This window comes from Magnolia sinica, chromosome 1 (assembly GCF_029962835.1).
Source record: "Magnolia sinica isolate HGM2019 chromosome 1, MsV1, whole genome shotgun sequence".
NCBI classification, from domain to species: Eukaryota; Viridiplantae; Streptophyta; class Magnoliopsida; order Magnoliales; family Magnoliaceae; genus Magnolia; species Magnolia sinica.
In genome coordinates this window covers 90,538,596-90,547,200 of record NC_080573.1, presented here as the reverse complement: position 1 = coordinate 90,547,200, position 8,605 = coordinate 90,538,596, and the positions used below count along the sequence as shown (strand labels likewise).

The window sequence follows — 8,605 nt, the reverse complement described above, 5'->3', positions numbered from 1 at the left end:
AGTGATTTATTTCCAATGAATTGTATTTCAATTATGAAATATTGTACTTGGTTGCCATGGTGATTTAAGTGATTTGTTTGACATGATGATCAGGCTTCAAGGGAATCCTGTTATGTACTAATGCAAATTAAGTCAACATAATCAAGTTCTGTAGGTCCAAGAATAGAAATGGAGTGACACCTGGAGGCTCAAAAAATGCCACACCCATTTGTCCCACTCTAGCATGCCGTGCAGATTTCAATTTTGAATGTTTCAAAATCTTGTCTTTTTTTTTAATGAATTAAAAGTCTCTCGTGGTGCTTGTGAAAAAGAACCTACAGGAAATTTGTTGAATTTTCATAAACCTTTCGGGCATGATCCAAGCCTTGCATGCTGAACTTCTAGAAGAAAGGCATTGTGCGACATTTGAATGACATGGGTGAATCAGAAACTCTCATCCATGAGCCATAGGTGTGCTTTTTCCTAACTTTTCAAACTAACAATTTTCTTCCCAAAATTTTCCACATCTGGGTTTTGTTGGGTTGAATTGCAATTTGGTTTGGACCCATGTATGCAGGAGTCCTCTTTGCTAGTAGAAAATGATGAAAAGAACTCGGTTGGTAATTTCAAGAGCCCCATGGATGCTAAAAAAAAGCGTAAATGATGAAGTATTGCTAGATTGGCAAAGGTAACTTCTTTCATTGATCTCAATTCAACTTCACCTCCCAGCAATAGTAGATTATGACTTTTAAGAAAGATTTTAGTGAACTTCTACTAGATTTTTATATGAGTTCAGGGAAAAAGAAGCCTGACCAGATAATCATTTTCCGGTATGTTCTTGTTATTATTTTTGGAAAAGTTTTTTTTGGAGGCCCATTTCTAGATTATATTTCCATAGGTCTGCATTTGGTTGGTGTTGTAGAATGATACCATCTGACACTTAGCATTTGGTAAACTATATGTGTGTGTGTGTGTGTGTGTGTGTGTGTGTGTATAATTGTTTGCTAGACCAACCATTGCTCTCTCTCTCTATATGCACTCTTAAATGCAGCTATAGGATATTTGAGTTGTGTCCCGACTCGAATCCTCCCGTGTGTATTAATTTTAATGTTATTCTCATCCTGCTAAATGGAGGGTGAAAAATGTTTTTTTTTTATTTAAAAAAAAAACATCAAAGTTGTGCATCAATTTGGATCTACCATGTAGATGACCTGGACCCTAGATTGGACTGTTAACAATCAGGTTCTTGATGCATTTATGGTAATAATTGCTATTTTAAACCACCTGCTCATTTTAATCAGGTGTGGTGTTATCAGGGTTTGATCCACCTATTATTTTGGACCTGATTATCTATATAATAAGTCCAACTTTATATATAGCTAAGATGTCCTAACGCAGGTCATGTAGATCACATGTGAAGCTCATGTTTGAATGCTGAGGATGAATAGTTGTATGCATGTCTAGCTACCCTACTCATCTACATCAGAGCTCTTTCTTGGTTTAATGGCGTCGAGGATTGGGTTTCTAGGTCAGTTGAATTTGAGTTGTAATAGATTTTGCCTTAACCTTCAAAGGGGAAAATAGAGAATTTTTTAGTCTTAAGATCTTACCTTCTGTTTTGCTTTACCATTCTTCCTCATTTTAACTAAAAGAAACTATTTGAAGTATTGCTCTGATTGACATGTTTATACATTTGATCTCTGGTTTGGCTACATAGTTACATCTTATTCTGTTAATTGGATTTTATTGGGGATAGGAGAACACATTTCAATCAGATGTGGTTCATTTTTTGTTCTTTAATAGCAGCATGTCTCTTGTTTTATGAGAAACAAGATCTGCATAAATGGTCCCAAATGTCACTGACTTCACAAACCATAGTTTAAAAAAAGGATCTTATCCAATGTGTATCTTTGCTATCTAGATATCTCTCATGTTACAAGAGCTGAGGCTGTGTGTGTCGGTTTATGTAAGGGCTAATACCACAAAGCATGCATTTATGCTGGAATTAACATTAGTTGGATCAATATGAATCCGATTTCCGGGTTTGGGGCGTGACATATTCTATCTTTTGGTTTAGCTTAAATTCTGATGTAGTCCATGTGAGCCCCACTTATCTTGAGGACCAAGATTGGGAGGAAGTGCCAAGCACTGTCATCTCTATTCTGGTTTAGCTTAAAATCTTTATTTGTAAATCTGTGCCCATTTGCATTGTCGGAGAAACTAAAAAACTTACTCATTCTCAGATTGCATTGTGGAATATGCATCCATTATTCAAAGAAAGGGCGACATTCCAAGCACTCACACTTTCTCTCCTTGCTAGCTAAATTAGTGAGTCTTCTTTCCTTCATACTATATGATTCATTGATGAAGTAGATCCGAATGTGCGTCGGAGCTATCTGGATGTTGAGCGAGGGTCCCTGGAAGGTGGGAACCGCTGTTATGACCATGATGAAGCTGTCCATTTCCTATGGACAGCAATAAACATGCCCATGTTTGTATATTATTTTGAAATTGATGAAGCAGATCCGGATGTGCGTCGGAGCTATCCGGATGTTGAGCGAGGGTCCCTGAAAGGTGGGAACCACTGTTATGACCATGATGAAGCTATCCATTTCCTATGGACAGTAATATAGGTGGCCTGGCCATTTGGACAAGCCCGTCTTTATGTATTATCTCGAAATTGATTAAGCATATCTGGATGTGCGTCGGAGCTATTCGGATGTTGAGCGGGGGTCCCTGAAAGGTGAGAACCGCTGTTATGACCATGATGAAGCAGTCCATTTCCTATGGACAATATTGGAGGGCCCTGGCCATTTAGATAAGCCGTGTTAATATCTGTAATTGCTGGGACTACACCCTTAACCTAAACCATACCCTAAACCTATAACCTAAACCTAAACCTTAACCTATAACCTAAACTTTAACCTATAACTTATAACCTATACCCTAAACCTAAACCTATAACCTATAACCTAACCTAAACCTAAACCCAAACCTGTAACCTAAACCTATAACCTATAACCTAAACCCGATCCTGAACCCCAACCCGATTTCCTAAACCTATAACCTATTCTCAATTCCCTAAAGCTATAACCTATAACCTATAACCTATAACCTAAACCTAAACCTAACCTAAACTTAAAACCTAAACCTAAACCTAAACCAAAACCAAAACCTATAACCTTAACCTAAACCTAAACCTATAACCTAAACCTTAACCTATAACCTATAACCTAAACTTATAACCTATAACCTAACCTTAACCTAAACCTAAAACCTAAACCTAAACCTATAACCTAAACCTATAAACTAAAACCTAAACCTAAACCTAAAACCTAAATGTATTCTCAAATCCCTAAACCTAAACCTACACCTAATCCTAATCTTAACTCCCTAAGCTAAACCTAAACCCGATCCCGAACCCGAACCCGATTTCCTAAACCTAAACCTTAACCTATTCTCAATTCCTTAAAGCTATAACCTATAACCTATAACATATAACCAAAACCTAAACCTTAACCTAAACTTATAACTTAAACCTAAACCTTAACCTAAACCTAAACCTATAACCTTAACCTAAACCAAAACCTATAAACTAAACCTTAACCCATAACCTATAACCTATAACCTAAACTTATAACCGATAACCTAACCTTAACCTAAACCTAAAACCTAAACCTAAACCTAAAACCTAAAATCTAAACCTAAACCTAAAACCTAAATGTATTCTCAAATCCCTAAACCTAAACCTACACCTAATCCTAAACTCAACTTCCTAACCTAAACCTAAACCTAAACTTGAAAACCCAAACCTAAAACCGATCCCGAACCTGAACCTGTTTTCCTAAATCTAAACCTTAACCTATTCTCAATTCCCTAAAGTTGTAACCTATAACCTACACATAAACCTAACCTAAACCTATAACCTTAACCTAAACCTAAAACCTAAATGTATTCTCAAATCCTTAAACCTAAACCTACACCTAATCCTAATCTCAACTCCTTAACCTAAACCTAAACTTGAAAACCCAAACTAAACCCAATCTCAAACTCAAACCCGATTTCCTAAACCTAAACCTTAATTAACCTATTCTCAATTCCCTAAAGCTTTAAGCTTTAACCTATAACCTATAACCTATAACCTAAACCTAAACCTTAACCTAAACCTAAACCAAAACCTATAACCTATAACCTAAACTTATAACCTATAGCCTAACCTTAACCTAAACCTAAAACATAAACCTAAACCTAAACCTAAAACCTAAATGTATTCTCAAATCCCTAAACCTAAACCTACACCTAATCATAATCTCAACTCCTTAACTTAAACCTAAACCTACACCTAATCCTAATCTCAACTCCCTAACCTAAACCTAAACCTAAACTTGAAAATCGAAACCTAAACCCGATCCCGAACCCGAACCCGATTTCATAAACCTAAACCTTAACCTATTCTCAATTCCCTAAAGCTATAACCTATAACCTAAACCTATAACCTTAACCTAAACCTAGGATTTGAGTTTAAAAGTCCATCCTAAGTTTGAACACATTACTCATGTTGGATTTTGCCATAGTTTAGAAGATTTGTAGGTACATTTTTGATATCTTCATATATAAGTGTTTTTGTTTTTTTTTTTTTTTTTTTTTGTCTTTCTTCCTTTTGAGATGTGTACAAAGGCATGCTTGTTTGATTGTGTCTACAAATATTGTTTTATACAGGCTGACAAGCTAAAGAAGTCAGTGGAGGACGAAATTCATTTTCTCAAGGGAAGGGTTTCAGAACTTAAAAGTGATCTTGTGTCGTAGTCCACAGAAGTTACATCTGCAGTTTCAAGGAAAGAAGAAGCTCTATCTTTTGCATTTGCTGAAATTGACCGTCTGAAGGAAGAAAATTCTATAAAAATGTGAGCATTATTAAATGCATATGGAGGGTGTTTACTGTGTTGGAGTGTATTTGTTTCTCGCACATGAGGGCATACCTTAGTTGTAATTCTTATGATAGGTTGAGCAAAGTGAAGTATTGTTTATTTAGAAATGTGAATGTAAGATGCATTGTACGATTTGATTGCTATTTGTAATAAATGCATCATTTTTTTTTCTGATTGCATTTTATGTACTATTTCTATCAACATTAAGCTTAAATGAGTTATCAATCACGGCAGGTTCTTGCAATGGAAACAGGTCGTATTATTACAATTTTTTTAAAAATAGTTACAATATAATTTATACCTATAGCTACGGCTTTTGTCCGTGACTATTGGTATCTATTGCTATGGATATTATTGGTGCTATTAGTATCTATTGCTATGGATAAAATCCCTTTTGCTACGGATATTATCCGTAGTATGTCCGTCGCTATTGGTGGGGTAGCTAAAGGTATTGTTACGGATATAATCCATAGCTATTGGTATCTATTGCTACGAATTATATCCGTTGCTATTGGTATCTATTGCTACGGATATAATCCGTAGATATACCTTTAGCTACCCCACCAATAGCGACGGACGTGCTACTGATCGTATCCGTAGCAAAAGGGTTTTTGCTACGGTTTTTGGCCGTAGCCTTTACCCATTTTTCTTATAGTAGCGGTGCTGAAATAGTTGCTGGAGTTTGCGTCATAGCAACAGGACTAGTCGAGGACGAGTCGTGCACTATTCACACGACCGGTCGAGCAGACTCCAGGACTGGTCGTGGCTCAACAAAAAATTTTGAAAATTTACAACAAACGTAGGACTGGTCTTGGAATTTCTTAGACTAGTCGAGCTAGTGCTAGGACTAGTCAAACAGTGTCTAGGACTAGTCTAAGAATAGACCAAACACTTATAAAATGATTCAATTTGAGTTATGTATCCGAAATGACCAACCCTAAGGTCAATCTAAGGTCTTTATTACCTTGAACATGACGTATGAACATTGAACCTTCTTTTCTTCAGATGATAGGCGATCTTTGAAGTTCATGAAGCTTGATATCATGACACATAATGAAGCTTGAACTTGTGATCTTTTAAAGCTTGATTTTATACTACTTGAGTTGTACTTCATCTTGAGTCTTGAGTATGAACAGTTCACTTGTCTGTCGATGTCGTTTTAATACATTGAGCTTTGAAGCTTAAAGGAGTGAACAATGTAATTGATCTTGCATTTCTTTGAAGTAGATCTTGTTCTTGTCTTGAAGCATTGTCCTTGTACATGTGATGCATTGCCTTGAACATATATATCAATGTGCTACACAAGACACAGATTGTGGTTTTGGCACTACAAAATTTGACAATTAAAGGAGCATGAGACCATAACACTTACAATCTCCCCCTTTGTCAAATTTGTGACAAAACACACTACACAATAAACATAACCAATATACACAAAGAATCATGCACCAGTTATCATCAACTTGCATCAACACTACTCCTCCTTATTTAACTCCTCCCCATTTCACAAATAAAAAAAACTACATATCCACAATCCATATATAATCCACATATTCCACATGCCAAACATATATACCATAAATCACCACATTCTCCATATATTAGGCATGCCAAACTTCTCCCCCTTTTTGTCACAATATGACAAAGGAAGGAATCAAGATATGGAAGAGGAAAAATAAACAAAAGAGGAATAAGGGAGCAAGCTAGTAAAGTTATAAGCAAATATTGTGCATATATAAGAAACCAACAAGAAACTAGTTCATCCAAAGTCAGTCCCATAAACTGAAAGAAAGCAAAGTATCATAAGAGTTATTACGAGCCATATGAGAAAACAATTAATCAGATCTAGAAGAGGGAGCAGGAATATATGGATCAATTTGGTGTAAACCCTTGTTAATGCGCCTCATATATTTGTGCATATAGGTAAATTGAGAATCTTGGGTTACACAATCTAAGCCAGTTGTTCCTCAAGAGAATGCAACATCTCACCAAAATCAGAAGGCAGATAATAAGGGTCAGCCGTAGAATCTGATTCGAGCTCATCAAATATATCATCCATGTTCACATCATCAGGTAAACCGCCTTCTTCTTCATTCACTGCTTCAGCTCCACCACCACCCACATTCACTTGGCCATCAGCCAATCTCAAATTCATCTTGTTTATATTTTTGTTGTTGAAGATGAGGTGTTGAATGGGTGCCTCTCCAACAGGCATAGCCACTAACATATTGGTGGCCAACACAGTCATAAGGTATGCAAAAGGAATATCGTTGTGGCCAGGATGGAGACGAAATTGGATAATGGAATGACAAATTAATGAAGGAAGACAGACATTAACACCAGATATGATGGAATGCAAAATCTGAACCATGAAAGAAGTGAGTTCGGTTTTGTTACCAGACCGAGGATAGACATTTGAAATAAAAATCCTGTGAAGGACTCTGTATCTAGGTAACAAGTACCTTGAAGCAAGCGCATTCCCATTCTGACTCCATTGCGCATCTATATTGCATAATGCCCTAGTAAGCATACATTTTTCTGATTCAGATGGTTTCTCAACTAGAGAACTAATAGGAATACCCTCATCATTGACAGGTAAGTCCATTAGGCCAGATATCAGATGACGATCAACTTCAAATGGGCCTTCTCTAGTAGCAATTTTAAAAGTTAAATTTTCTATAGAGAAATCAGAAATGCATGCGAACATAGCCTACACAATAGACCGGTATGCCGGCCCACCCCAATGTAGAATGTTATCCCATCCTACAGATTGGAGAAGTGGAAAGAGATCAAAAGGAGCAAGATGTGTAACATCTATAGGTCGTTCAACTATCACATTGTACAACCACAAATCCTGCACATAGGAGGGATGATCTTTGGGTGACCGAAGGTGGTGCCATGTGATAGGTGTCGATCTAGATGTTGACGGACCACAAGAACTTTTCTTCTTACCTCTAGCATCCATTTGCAACTAGGAATACAAAAATCAAGAGATTACAAAGGATGCAGAGTGGGGTTTTGCAAGATCAGATTTTACAAAAAACTCCAAAAACCTCAATGAATCACAAAATAAATCACTCTAAGAGTGAAAATGAAGTGATATGGACTTGAATTTATAAGAAAAATACAAATACTGCACTAACCTTAAAGATCTAGGAAGGTGGGTACGACCAGTTGGGCGTAGGCTCGTTGGAGAAGAAGATCAAATGAGGGAAAAAGGGGTTTTTCCCAAAATTAAAAGCACTAGCACGCTACACGACTGGTCGTCCTCGACCGGTCGTGCCACGACTGGTCGAGTACATCCTCGACTGGTCGTGTACAGACAAAAACATGTATTTTTCTCATAAATTTGAAATTTAAATAAATTAATTAACAAATATATAAACTATAATACAGAAATGCATGAATAATCAATTTAAATTGAACATTCTAAGATCAAATTTCAATTTATTAAACCTGCTTTTGTCGAGCGATTTAGTGAAAATGTCAGCAAGTTGTGTCTCAGTGAATGTATTCCAATGAAATTATCTTTTCTTCCACTAATTTACGAATGTAGTGATATCTAATGTCAATGTGATTGGTTCATGAATGCTGGATTGGATTTTTAGATATATTAATTGCACTGGAATTATCATAATATAAAACCATTGAATCTTGTGTAATTCCGTAATCGCTTAACATTTCATTCATCCATACAA

General features: G+C 36.3%; 1 long non-coding RNA gene across 1 annotated transcript; it reads left to right on the top strand.

Annotated features, from left to right (window-relative positions):
• Window positions 1-2,078: 2,078 nt before the first annotated feature.
• LOC131251565 (uncharacterized) lies at window positions 2,079-5,083 on the top strand. Its single transcript, XR_009173972.1, has 2 exons — window positions 2,079-2,307; window positions 4,699-5,083. It is a non-coding gene; the product is annotated as an uncharacterized LOC131251565 (long non-coding RNA).
• The last annotated feature ends 3,522 nt before the right edge of the window (window positions 5,084-8,605 follow it).